The sequence below is a fragment of the Orcinus orca genome, chromosome 2 (assembly GCF_937001465.1).
Source record: "Orcinus orca chromosome 2, mOrcOrc1.1, whole genome shotgun sequence".
In the NCBI taxonomy this organism is placed as follows: Eukaryota; Metazoa; Chordata; class Mammalia; order Artiodactyla; family Delphinidae; genus Orcinus; species Orcinus orca.
In genome coordinates, this window is record NC_064560.1 from 192795082 (window position 1) to 192808007 (window position 12926).

A 12926-nucleotide genomic window follows, 5' to 3' on the forward strand; every position below is an offset into this window, starting at 1 on the left:
TTGACTCTTACTTAACACACAACGATAGCAAAGTGGTTTGATGTGGCTTTCTGGTCCATAGCAAAATAGCGGCAACTAAGCCAGGAGGCAACTGCATACAGAGCCATGCTGGCGTCTAATGAAGAGGATTTTTTGTTGTTGTTGTTCAAGATGAATGCCTCTTTCCCATTACGGAGAAGCAAAAGCTCTGGGCTGATGGCCTTTTCGCACTGTCACATCCCAGTTCTGTCCACACAAAGAACCATGATAAGTATGACCATTAGAAGATACCAACATGTGAGGCCAGTGGATTTAATTACTAGAAGTCACCTAGTGACTTGAATCAAGATTCAAAGTCATAAAGACTTGGGTTCAAATCTTGGCTCTCCTACTTATTTTGTACAATTTGGGGCAAGTTTCTTCACTCTATGCCATTGTCCTTCCTTGAGTATAAAGTGGAGATGAGAAACTTAACTTATCCCTTGGTTATAATGATTTAATGAGATTTAATGAGATAACCTAAGCCCTGACATGTTAATTCCCTTCCTCACCCATGAAAACTTGTTTATCTAAAGGCCAGGCTTCAGGGTCCCTTGGCTTTCTGGTACAGAAATCTGAAAGCCTCAGGGAAAAGTCTGGGCATAAACAAAAGAGTTGTTACAAAACTCAAGCATTAAACCCTACTCAGAATCTTATTGGGTCCCATTTTACCCACATGTCTAACTAACTTGATTAGTTTTTCAGTTATTTGATTAGAAGTTGAATTACACTTGGCTTAATAAAGGAAAAATCTATTACATTCAGGTGTAAGATTGCTAAGAAAAGGCATAGAACAAAGATTAAAAACTAAATCTATACATACACTAGAGAGGAGCAGCGTATTCGTTTGCTAGGGCTGTCAAAGCTAAGTACTATAAACCGAGCATCTTAAACAACAGAAATGTACTGTCTCAGTTCTGGAGGCCGGAAGTCCAAGATCAAAGTGTCGGCAGGGTTGGTTCCTTCTGAGGGCTGGGAGGGAAGGATCTGTTCCATGCTTCTTGTCTAGCTTCTGGTGGTTTATTAGCAATCTTTGGCTGCAGAAGCACCATCCTGATCACTACATTATCTCCACGTGGTGTTCTCCCTATGTATGTGTCTGTCTCTGAATTTCCCCCTTTTTATAAGGACACCAGTCATACTGGATTACAGGCTCTCCCTACTCCAGCCTGACCTCATCTTAACTAATTTCATCTGCAAAGACCCCTTTTCCATATAAGGTCACATTCTGAAGTACTGGGGGGTTGGGACTTCAACATATGAATCGGGGGGGAGCACATATTCAACCATAACAGGCAGAATACGGCAGTTATTTAGTTTAAGGGCAAGCAGCCTCTACTCCTGAAAGAAATACTAGATTCAGCCCCCAAACGATAAATGGCACTCAGGATAACAATCCCTAAATCATTACAAAGAGATAGTTTTGTTCAGCAGCTTTTATGAAAATTTCTATTAAAAATATCTAATGTGGGGCTTCCCTGGTGGTGCAGTGGTTGAGAGTCCGCCTGCCGATGCAGGGGACACGGGCTCGTGCCCCGGTCCGGGAAGATCCCACATGCCGCAGAGCGGCTGGGCCCGTGAGCCATGGCCGCTGAGCCTGCGCGTCCGGAGCCTGTGCTCCGCAACGGGAGAGGCCACAACAGTGAGAGGCCCGCGTACCGCAAAAAAAAAAAAAAAAAAAAAAAAATGTCTACTGTGAAAGCTGGGGGCTCAAATCTCACTCCTGAGGACCCACTGCTCACCAGGCATGTGAGGGCTGCACAACTGTGGGCTATAGTCTGCATCTCAGGGGGATTCCCAGCGTAAGCAGACGAGGGCCCGGAAGGGCACAGCATCAGCCTTGTGGTTTTAACCTCAAGCTTTAGGAGCACTTAGTCCGTGCACCTAAAACCCCGAGTCCTACCAGGTCTCTGCTGAGCTGACTTGCAGCCATTCAGGTAGGAAATGTGGTGAGCTCTTCTGGTAAGTACAGGTCTTCTGAACTAACCAGGGATGCAGGCCAGGCTCCAATCAGATGCTCGAAGGAGGTTGCCACAAGGTCGCTGGCTATCAGGAATCACTCCTCTCTAGGGAGTGTGTTAACATCGATGTTATATGAATTGTTTATACTGTGCAGCAAGACACGGAACAAATAGCACCTGTTTTCTGCCTCACCTGGCTTGGCATTTACCTAGGGATCAGAAGCAGTCTGAAGGAGTGGGCAGAGCCCTTGGATAATCAGAAAACCCAGGTCCTAGGCCCAGCCTTCTGACTTCCTAGCAGAGCGAGCTTGGCAAGTGCTTTCACTTCTCTAAGCGTCAGTTTTGTAATCTGCAAAACAGCGGTGATTTATACACAGGTGACTGTAAATATCAAATGGGACGATCGGTGTCCAAGTACCTTGAACACTTGAAGGTGTGAAATCCATGCACTGTGTAGAGCTGGTGAACCCCTCTCCCAGATTTCGCTGAGGGGCAGCTGCACCCATTCCCAGCTGTTGTAGGTGTCGACTGCTAACAGCGCAGACTTGGATCCTTTCTGGGGGATCCAAGGTCTGGCCCTGGTTGCTGAGAGCTGCTTTGCCTGGAAATGCCTAATATCTATAGCCAAATTCTGCAGGAGTGACCCAAGGCCAGTGACTGATTGATGTGGGGTGTAAGTGCCCAGCCCCTGCCCCTGCAGGACAGTCTCTGGGGTGCAGCTTAAGTACCAGAGTTCCCTGTGGGATCGAGTTGAGGCTAGACTCTCCCTAAACTACTTCTCCTCCTTCCACATTCCACACTCCTCACCTCCTCTCAGGTTTTTCCTGAGAATATTCCCTCTTTAAATTACTCATACAAGATCTGCATCTCCAGCTCCATCTCTAGGGAAGCTGAGCTAAGGCAGGGTGCTGTGCAAGTGTCTCTGTGGTATTTCCATTTTGCCTTCTTTTCTCTCTCAGGGATGACACCATCCCGGTTTGACTCCAAGATCTTCGCACTTACTGTCTACTCTGCCCTGAACGCTCTTCCCACAGCTCATCAGCTGGCAGGCTCCTTGTCATTCAGCTGAAATGTCACCTGCGTGGAGATGCCTCCCTAGCTACCGATGTAAAGTGGCCATTTAAATTCCCCGCATTGCTCTCTGTGCACTCTGCCTCTTGTGCATCTCTTTGTTTATTATCTCATCCCTCTCCCTTCTCCTCTGGTGAGCTTTGTTTTTCATCTCTGCGACAGCACATTTGGGCTGAGCAGTCTCTGAGGGCCCCTCTTGTCCTGGCGTTCCACTTCCTATGTGCTGGGATCAAACACGAAGCAGTTAACATTCCAATAAAAACAGCAGATAGCATGACAGTTCCGTGGCCACCTGACCGCGATTCCCACCACAGACTCCCTCCCTCCCTGGGTCTGTTTCCTCACCCGAGGTAGGGCGAGGTGACCCTCTGCTCTCCGTCCTACATTCCCAATGACATTTAATATCTATTGTTTCTGGTACCCGGGACACACTGCTCCTGCAGAATTGCTTCTGTCAAAGCTTCTTTGTTTTCTGTGCTCTCTTTAAAGCAGTAGCAGTTGGCTGACATGAAGGGGTGAAAATGCCTTTTTATTATTTTGGTGCGTATGCCTGGCTTCACTTTACCACCATTAGCCCTGTGTCCCTCAAACCTCGTCTGTTCCGGTCACAGATGCTGAAAAGAAACCTGTTTCTCCCTGTTATCCACAGACTCATGGAACAAAAAAGATATATTTCCCATACCAGGAAGCTCAGTCCACAGGGAGACTCTCTAGTGAGTGTAATTAAAGCACATTGCATTCACCCATTCATTGCTGCATTAATTCATACACTTATTCAGCAAATATTTAGTGACAGCCTGTTATCTAGGCTCTGAGGACACAACAGTGAATGAAACAAAAACGCCCACCCTCGTGGAGCTTATGTTCTCATGGTACCTGCTGTCACAGAGGTATTTCAGGGTGCTCTCCAAAACTGAAGAGTGAGCAACTAGTTCTCTCCATCCAGATAGATCTTGGAAGTCTTTCCTGAGGAGACAACATTTGGGCTGGGTTTTGAAGAATGAATAGGAGTTCCCTGGGGAAGGCAGGGGTGGCAGGGCATTGTTGTGGCTGGGCTGGAAGGCCGGTGGCAGGGAGGGCTGGGGAGGAGGCCAGAGAGATAGGCAGGCAGGACCAGATCGTGAAGGCTTTGTGAATCACACCAAGTAGCTGCCATTGACCTTGAAGGTGATGGGGAACCACTGAAGGGTTCTGAGCAAGAGAGGTACACGATTCAAGCTCTGTGTTAGCCGTCTGCAGTGTGGGCAAGTGTATTCGTCTCCTACGGCAGCCGCAACACATCGCCACCAACTGGGTGACTGCAAACAACAGAAGTGTGTTCTGTCCCAGCTCTGGAGGCCAGAGATCCAAGATCACGGTGTTGGCAAGGTGGGCTCCTCCCGAACGCTTGGAGAGTCTGTTCCATGCGTCTCCCTAAACTTTTGTAGGTCACTGACAAACCTTAGCATGTTGTGGCTTGCAGCTGCGTCACTCCCATCTCCACCTCCATCTATCTTCACTGTGTACGTCTCTCCCTGTGCCTCCCTGTCTTCACGTGGAATTCTCCTCTCTGTGACCCTTCTTTTCTTATAAGGACACCAGTCATACTGGATTAGGGCTCACCCAGTATGACCTCATCTTAACTAATTTCAATAAGGTCACATTCTGAGGTACTGGGGGTTAGGACTTCAGCATATCTTTTTGGGGGGCGGGGGGGGACACAATTCAACCCACAATGTTAAGCAACTTGCGTAAGAGCTGAGAGCCAGCATGAGTATAAGCTGCAGGGGTGAGGGCCGGGGATACCTGTGGTAGACACCCCACTTATAACTGCACCTGAGCAGGAGTGGATGAGGGGCTTGTGGGCAGGGATGTGGGTTTGAGGTGTTTCCGTAGCACTTTATATGGGACTGAAAACCATCAATGGTCCATAACAATGAATGGGGGAAATAGAGGGTGGAGTTATGGGAGATTAAATCCCACCCTCTGGTCACCCCTGGGGGCCATAGCTGCCTCTCCCATGGATGGCTCCTCCCCTCTGAGAATGCAGGTGGCCACTGGGGGCAATTTGAAGAGCATCTCTGCACTTTTAGGTTCTAAACTATGTGTGATATGGGCCCAGGACAGGCACGCCCACTCCGATGATGCACGCTGAGGAAAGCCACACCCACTCGCATGGACCACACCTAATGGGGCCACCTGCTCCTCCTGAGCTGTGCCCCAGCAAAACCCAAGCAAACTGCAGCCCTGTGCACGGCTTAAAGATTCTCTGCTGACTACAGAGTGGGGCAGCACAGAGGCTTGGGGTCCCCACCTCCCCAGGGTCCCAGAGATCCGGGTTCACAGCCAGCTCAGCTGCCCCAAGTCCATCACTTACTCTCCTGTCCTGCTTCTTCCTCTTTGAAAGGAGATGATGCTACTGTGGTTGGTCTCTGGAGAGCAGGTGTGCAGACGCCCTCAGGAAGTCACAGCTCCTTCTCATTAGGAAGGTCAGCCTTGCCTGGCGCCTTCTGGAGGGGTTCCCACAGCACCCGCCAGCCGCATTCAACAGGTCCAGATGGCCCTCGCAACCAAACGCCTCTGTAGGGCTGCTTGTAGGGAGTGAATGAAACATCAGATACACGAGAGTGTTCTGTAAACCCCAAAGCACCAGCAGAATGTTTGCACTCACTGTGATTGTGAAAAGGGCTGGAAGCTGCAGCCTTCCCACTTTGTTGCATCCACATGCCATCCTGGCACTGGAAAAGAATATTAAATTGGCTTCAGAGTGGCAGACTTTTAAGAGTTTTTTTCTTCTCCCTTTGATCTCCTTTTTCATTACCAGGTGTTGCTTTGGCAATGAAATTGCAGCTTGCAAGCTGCTGTATCGGGAGATGCCTCTGGAGAGACAATGGTGCTAGCTTAGGCTGAGAGCTCCTTTCACTTGGGAGGGAAGTGCTGGTTTAGAGCACGAATGTTCTGGTGCCCCAGTGGCTCCCCGTTATGTGAAGCAACCTCTCTCCAGCGCCTTCCATGGCCAGGGGTCTACACTGACATTTCTGCTCGTTTTCCTGTCACTCTTCCCTTCTGAATGGGAGTTTTGTAGGACAGGCTTCCCTTTGAGGACCTACTTTGGGGTCCCTAGTTATCCCCTGATGCCCCACACAGCCCACACTCAACCATTTGGTTGGGACAATCCTGCCCCAGATCCAACAACCCTGGGAGACAAACAGGGTAAACTTAGGGCCCACCCTTCACAGGAGGAAGAACCTAAGGGTCCATCTGGTGAAAACTTCAGTTCCAAGGCAGGTTTCCACTGATAGAAATTGACGGATAGTTTTGCCACTACCAAAAGAAAGCGTACTGCAATAGTTTTTCTTGTATAAACTTCTACATTTTGTGTCATACTTAAATGGGTTTTTCTCCTCTCTGACATTATAAAAAAATCCCAATATATTCTTCTAGTACATTTATGGTATTCTTTTTTTAAATGTAAATCTTAGAGAATTTTACTTCGTTAGGAATGTAATTTTTCCCCCAGATGACCTTTCGGCAACTTCACACTGTTTATTGAAAAATTCATTTTGCACCACTGATTTAAAATGCAACTTTTATCGTATCCTAAATTCTTGTATGTCTTTTGACCTCTTTCTTTACATTCATCTGCTTTTCTAGTCATGTACCTGTACCACACTCTTTTAATGACCAATACAACTTTGAACTGGCACAATGAATACAGAGAGTGAATAAATACATTTTTAATAAATCATGTACTTATTTGATGACTAGGACAACTAGGTAGCATTGTATTTTTGACTTTCAAGGCATTGGTTTGCTACATGTATATATTTCAGATACAGCATAAGTTTGTGACTATAGCATAAAAGTTAGTTTTTTTAAGTATCTCAAAAAATATATAAATGTTTCTCAGTCTCCATGATCCTCTGAGATGCCCTGCTGGAAGATGGCATGATGAGAGAACACAAGGGGCTGATGCCTGAGAAACAGCCCCTAAACACAAGCCCTGTGCAACTGAAAAATGTAGCCCAACAAATGCCAGGCTCCAACCAACATCCCTAGAGAAGGGATGGTTCCTACAGCTAGGACTTCATCTTCTTCATTGGTCTACCCTCGGCACTTAGTACTGGGTGTGGCACATAAGAGCTGCTCAATACATTTGTGTTGCTGAATATAATTCCTCCAGGGAAGAAGTAAATCAAGGATGAGAGATTAGGCAGGGCACCCCCTTAGCACTTTCACTAGGGAGGGAATTACTGGTAGAACTTCCTCCTTTTCTGAGGAAATGGGAGACGTGGTCCTGCCCGTTACTTCCTTACTTCCAGGTGGTCTTTCTCATCTGACCTGAGGATTAAAGACAAGAGCCTAGTGATAAGTCCCAGTGTATTATGGGCAATTTTCTAGAGTGTATACGGGGAAAGTTAAAAGTAGGATGGGTTATCTATTTTATATGTAGTAGTCTGTATCTGTTAATCCCAAGCTCCTAATTTATCACTACCCACCCGCTTCCACTTTGGCAACCATAAGTTTGTTTTCTCTGTCCATGAGTCTATTTCTATAAGGGAAAAGAATCTGAAAAAGAATAGATAAATATATATGTATAACTGAATCACTTTGCTATACACCTGAAACTAACACAACATTGTAAACCAGCTATACTTCAATTTAAAAAAATAGGAAAAAAAACTAGGATGGGAACTGGTCTGAGTATGTTGCTCGCTGATGATCTCACCTGAGACAGGTAAAGCTTGGAGGTCACAAGATTTTGGGCAGTGGCCCAATGCTGAGAGGAAAAATGGGCTCTGGACTCAGAGATGTCTGAATTTGAAGTCACTTTTGGCCACTTACTAGCTACGTGACCTCGACCTCTGTCTCTTAACCTCTCTTAATCTTTGCTCCTTTGCGGGGAAAAATGTTATCGGTTCAATCTGCCTTCTCAGGTTATGGTCGAATGAAATAATCTCCTGTTTGTAAAAAGTTTACCTACTTAGCAGTCACTCAATAAATGCTTGTTCCATAGTTTAATGAAACAGACAAGAAATCTTTATCATTCAGGGACTGATTACAAAAAGCATGGGTTTGGAGTTGGATTGACCCCAATTTACACCATATCTGCCATTTATTCACAGTATCCAACAGGATGATTTGAATGATGTCCAACTACACTGAAAAAATAAAGGAAATCGATTATCTGACAAAACAGGAAGTCTAGAGGGAGGGCAGGCCTTGGGATTGGTTGGTTTAACAGCCCAACAATGTCATCAGAAACCCAGCCTCTTTCATCTCTCTGAGGAGCGCTGGCTCCACCCTAACGGGGACTCCCTCATGCTGGCCAGACGGTTGCCAGCAGAAATTGGGGCCACACCTCAGGAGAACCCCACACGAGCAGCAAGCCCAATGGCATTGCCCTTGAATGTCACGTGTTGCTTGGCTCAGAGATAATGGGACCTGGATCCTGGGATGTGGCCACCTTACCCCAAAGCATGTGGGGCCAGAGGGTGACTTGGGTAAGACTGTGGTTCTATTAGGAAGGACGAAGGTGGAAATGGATGCCCAAAAGTTTAATCAATTGTCACTGAAAGCAACTTTAACCTCCCTGAGATTGTTTCCTCGTTTCTTTAAAAAACAACAACAACAAAAAGTGAATCAATCCTACAATTCCTCATGGAGTCTTTGTAACGTCTACAAGAGATCGTATATATAAAGCACTTTGCCCTAGACCTAGGATGTAGAAGGTGTTGAATAAAAAAATCGGTATTTTTATTATTATTTAGGACACTGAATTATAACTCCCAGAGCACTTACAGCTCTTAATTTTCCACAGGGGGAAACTAAGGCTCACAGAGATCAAGTGTCCGTAGGCTGCACAGCTGGTAGGCTGCAGCTGACACCAGATTCCTAGACCCCTGGCTCTTGGTGCCATGATGCATGTCCTCCAGCTCCCTCTCCTTTCAAGGACCCCAGGACAGAGTGTGATGCCACCAAAGGGTAAGAGAGGGCTGCTGAAGAGGGCAGGGAAGCCACAGGGTACCATTTCCTATTTTGCTCCCACAGAGGGCAAGGCAGAGGCAGGGACAGCCTGACTTAGCAGCCCTGAGCATCCCTGCCCCTGAAGTCCCAGGCCACCCAGAGCTGCTTACTCAGAAGCGCTGCCCACCCCTTCCAACGCCTGCCCAAGGAAGAAAACCTCCACATAAGCATCTCACTGCTGCGTCCCTGTTTTGCTCAGGAAGTGGCCCTCAGGGAGCAAACTCCAATAAACTACCTTCGGAAAGTGCATGCTGGCGACTGGGAGAGAGGCCACCACACCTCAGGAGGACATGCTGACACTGAGCTTCCTCTGGCAGTGACAGAACCAGCCAGACACTCCTGAGAGAGGAAGTTGATCTCATCTAATTAAAGATTCCCTTCTGAGGACTGGCTTCCTGTTTCAGGCCAAGCCTGCAATTTCAGAAACTTGACCCTTTCTTGATACATGCAACTCTTTCCATTATCCTTCATAATCCTAGCTGAGGTGTGCCACGTACAAACACTAAGGTGTGCAGGGTGGAAGAAGAACATGGGAACTCGAGTCTCAGACTTGAGATCAAATCTGCTACTTCCTAGCTGTGTGACTGCAGGCAAGTTATTTAACCTTCCTGAGCCTCAGTTTCCTTACCTCTACCATGAAGATAATAAGTCTACCTATTTCAGATATTGCTACAGATTGAATTGTGTCATCCACCCTGCACCCTGTACCCTGCCACAAATTCATATGTTGAAGCCCTAACCTCTAATGTGGTGGTATTTGGAGTTGAGGCCTTTGGGAGGTAATTACGATTAAATGAGGTCATGTGGGTGGGGCCCTCGTGATGGGATTCGTGCCCTTATAAGAAGAAACACCAGAGATATCTCTCTTTTATTCTCTCTCTTTATCTCTCTCTCTCTCTCTCCCTCCCTACGCCATGTGAGCACACAGTGAGAAGGAGGCTGTCTGCAAGCCAAGAAAAGAGCCTGCAACAGAACTTGATTTTGCTGCCATCTAATCTCAGAATTCCAGCCTCCAGAACTATGAGAAAATAAATATCAGCTGTTCAAACACTCGGTCTGTGCTATTTTGTTATGGCAGCCCTAGCAGACTGACAGGTATATGTTGTTTCATGTGGTGCCTATCATTTAGTAAGTGCTCATTAAATGGTAGATTTTTTTTGTTTTAAAAAAAGTAAGTTCAGTATTTAATCTCACAATTCCTGTGTGTGTTAGGGATGGGAAAAATCTATTATCAATTCAACGGGTATTTACTAAATGCCTCCTATGGGCCAAGCATTATACTAGTGACTGGGACATTATGAGCAAACAAGTGTGGACCCTAATCTCATGGAGCTTACAGTCACATGGAGGAGACAGGCATTATTCAAATAAACACCAAGATGTGTATTTTACTAGACAAATACTTACACAGCTTTTGCTATGAGCCAGGTGTCTTTCTAAGTGTTTTCCAGATGTTAACTCATCTGATCCTCAGAAAAATTCCACGGAGCAGTTTTACTAATTCCCCCATTTTACAAATGGGAAAGTGAGGCACAGGTAGATTAAGTAATTTGCCCAAGGTCACCTGAATCATATAATAAACCATTCCCAAATTCAATGGCTTAAAGCAACCTAAAAATTTAGAGTTTCTCATGAGTTGTTGGCTGAATGTTGGCGCTGACCAAGCTGGGCTCAGCTAGGTGGTTCTGCCATTGTCATTCATTTATGTGCCTATGACCAGCTATGGCTAGCTGGGCCTTGGCTCTGTTCTATGTCTCTCTCCTCTTCTGGGACCAGCAGGCCAGCCCAGGCAATATACTTACCACCACGGCAGAAGTGAAAGGAAGCAAGTCACAGGCAGGGGACAATCTGATGGGCCCACGTTACCAGGGATGGATGCCTCCAAAGCAATAGCAAGAGAGCTGCTGCCTCCTTTACCAGCTCCGGGGTTCCTGCCCACCTTCAGGGAGCTGTGGCTATTCACCCCTTCCTGTCCCACTTGAGGAGGGGACCCTGCGAGCCAAGCCCTCCTGCACCCAATTCCAGCCACTCGACCTGGGGATCCACCAGCTCTCTAATCAGGGACACCTGGGCCGCACAGTGGTCTGGTCTTCGCAAGTTCATGGAGGAAAATGGCCAGGCTAGACCACCTTGTCGCTAGTGAAGGGAAACAACAGGAAAACCAAAGCATGGGCTTGGGCAGAGATCCCAGAAAAGTCATCCGTCTACCCATGCAGCTCTGTAAGTCATCCCACTGTTATTATCGAACACCTCCTGCGTGAGGCCAGCTGTAGAGACACGTGTGCAAAGGGCTCTGTTCCCTGTCCCAGGAGCTCTTGATCAACAGGGTGTCATCCAAGCATTCATCCAGTCATTCATCAAACAAACACACCTGGCCCGTCTCTGCCGTGCTGAGGACTGAGCCGTCTGAGGCCACACAAGGCAGGAGTTAGAGCAGACTCTGGTATCACACAGGCTGGGTCATGGTTTCAGTTGTGCCACACAGTGCTCGACCTCACAGCAGTAAAATGAGGGCAATAACAGTGCCTGCAGCTGGAGGTCCGGAGGTAGTGGTTGGTTGCATGAACCTTTCATTCAGCTCCTTCCCCTCCATGAAGTGGAGTTTGCACACAGAGTACTGAGTCAGATGCCTTTATAAGGCACAGGGCTTCTTGACAAGTTTTGAAAGAAAGTGGTCAGTTCCTAGGTCAGAGTGTAAATCTTCCCTGTGCATTGAAGACAGCAGAGGCTGCAGAGTGGCTTCCCTAGCTTACCTGCCTGGTGGCTGGTAGAAATTTGGGGACCAAGATGGCAGAGGTCTGGCTTTCAGCCCCTGGAGCAGGAAAGCAGATATTCTTATTCCAAGCAGACTGTATGGCCTTGTACAAGTTACTTAACCTCTCTGAGCCTCCGCTTTTCATCACCTAAAGGAAGACGGCTATATGGGCCTCCCTGTGTAGCTGCGAAGACAAAAATAGAAGAGATGCTATATGGGGTGGGCCCTTGCCCCGTGTCTCCCACAAACAGGTGCTCAGCAATTCCTCCCTCTCTCTCTCTCCAGACATGAAGTCAGACCCACAGACTCTGCCCTGACACTCTGTTCCCCTCCGGGGTCCCTCCACTCTTCCTACCATGCCCCAGTTCTGAGCCTGCTTTCCCTGCTCCAGGCTCATTCCCTCCCACTCAGATGCAGGCTCCTGGCAGGGGCCCTTCATCTTGTAGATGTTGTAATGAAAGCCCTAATGGCCCCGCTGGCTCCCTGGAGAGGGAACATTCACCAAATAAGAAAATGTGTATTAAGGCTGGGCTGGCGCTCTCATCACTCACTGGCGTCATCTGCATGTCGCAAAGTGGCTTGGGCTCACCTCACAGTCTTAATCAGAGACTGGGGAGGGAACAAAGCAGGCAGGGGCTTTGGGCAGCCATCTCAGAGAAGTTTAGCATGCGGGGTGTTGATTAAAGAGCATCCCTGGGATCAACTCCCATGGGAGGGAGGGAAAGGAAGCAGGAATGGGCAGAGGAAGAAGGAGAGATGCGGTGCAGGCCCACTGAGCACCTGTGCCCCTGAGCTAGGTGCTCGCTGCAGCTGAGACATCACTTGGGGGGTGCTGGGGGCAGGCTGTCTGCAGGCAGCACACCCAGCATTTGGGCAACAAGTCCTTCCGTGAATGGGGTTCTGGGCATGGCACCTCCCAGCCCACGATCCCCCTGAGCACAGTAATAACAGTCTTCAACTTCTGTACACAGAACACGTAACATCTTAGGGTGAAATGGCTGCTATAGCTTGTTCAGGGCTACTCCAAGAACACCGGGTAAAATCTGTCCTTATCTCTGCGTGGCCAAAGGCACTGTTCAGTATGGTAGCCTCTGCAACAAAGCTGGAGTCCTCCC

General features: G+C 47.7%; 1 long non-coding RNA gene across 3 annotated transcripts in view; it reads left to right on the top strand.

Moving 5' to 3' along the window:
- LOC117199581 (uncharacterized) overlaps window positions 1-10092 on the top strand; it is a 43422-nt gene extending 33330 nt beyond the window's left edge. For all 3 annotated transcript variants that reach the window (XR_007475294.1, XR_007475293.1, XR_004480854.2), the window contains 2 exons: window positions 8851-9014; window positions 9256-10092. This is a non-coding gene — a long non-coding RNA (uncharacterized LOC117199581). The remainder of the gene's footprint in view (window positions 1-8850; window positions 9015-9255) is intronic.
- Window positions 10093-12926: the final 2834 nt, after the last annotated feature.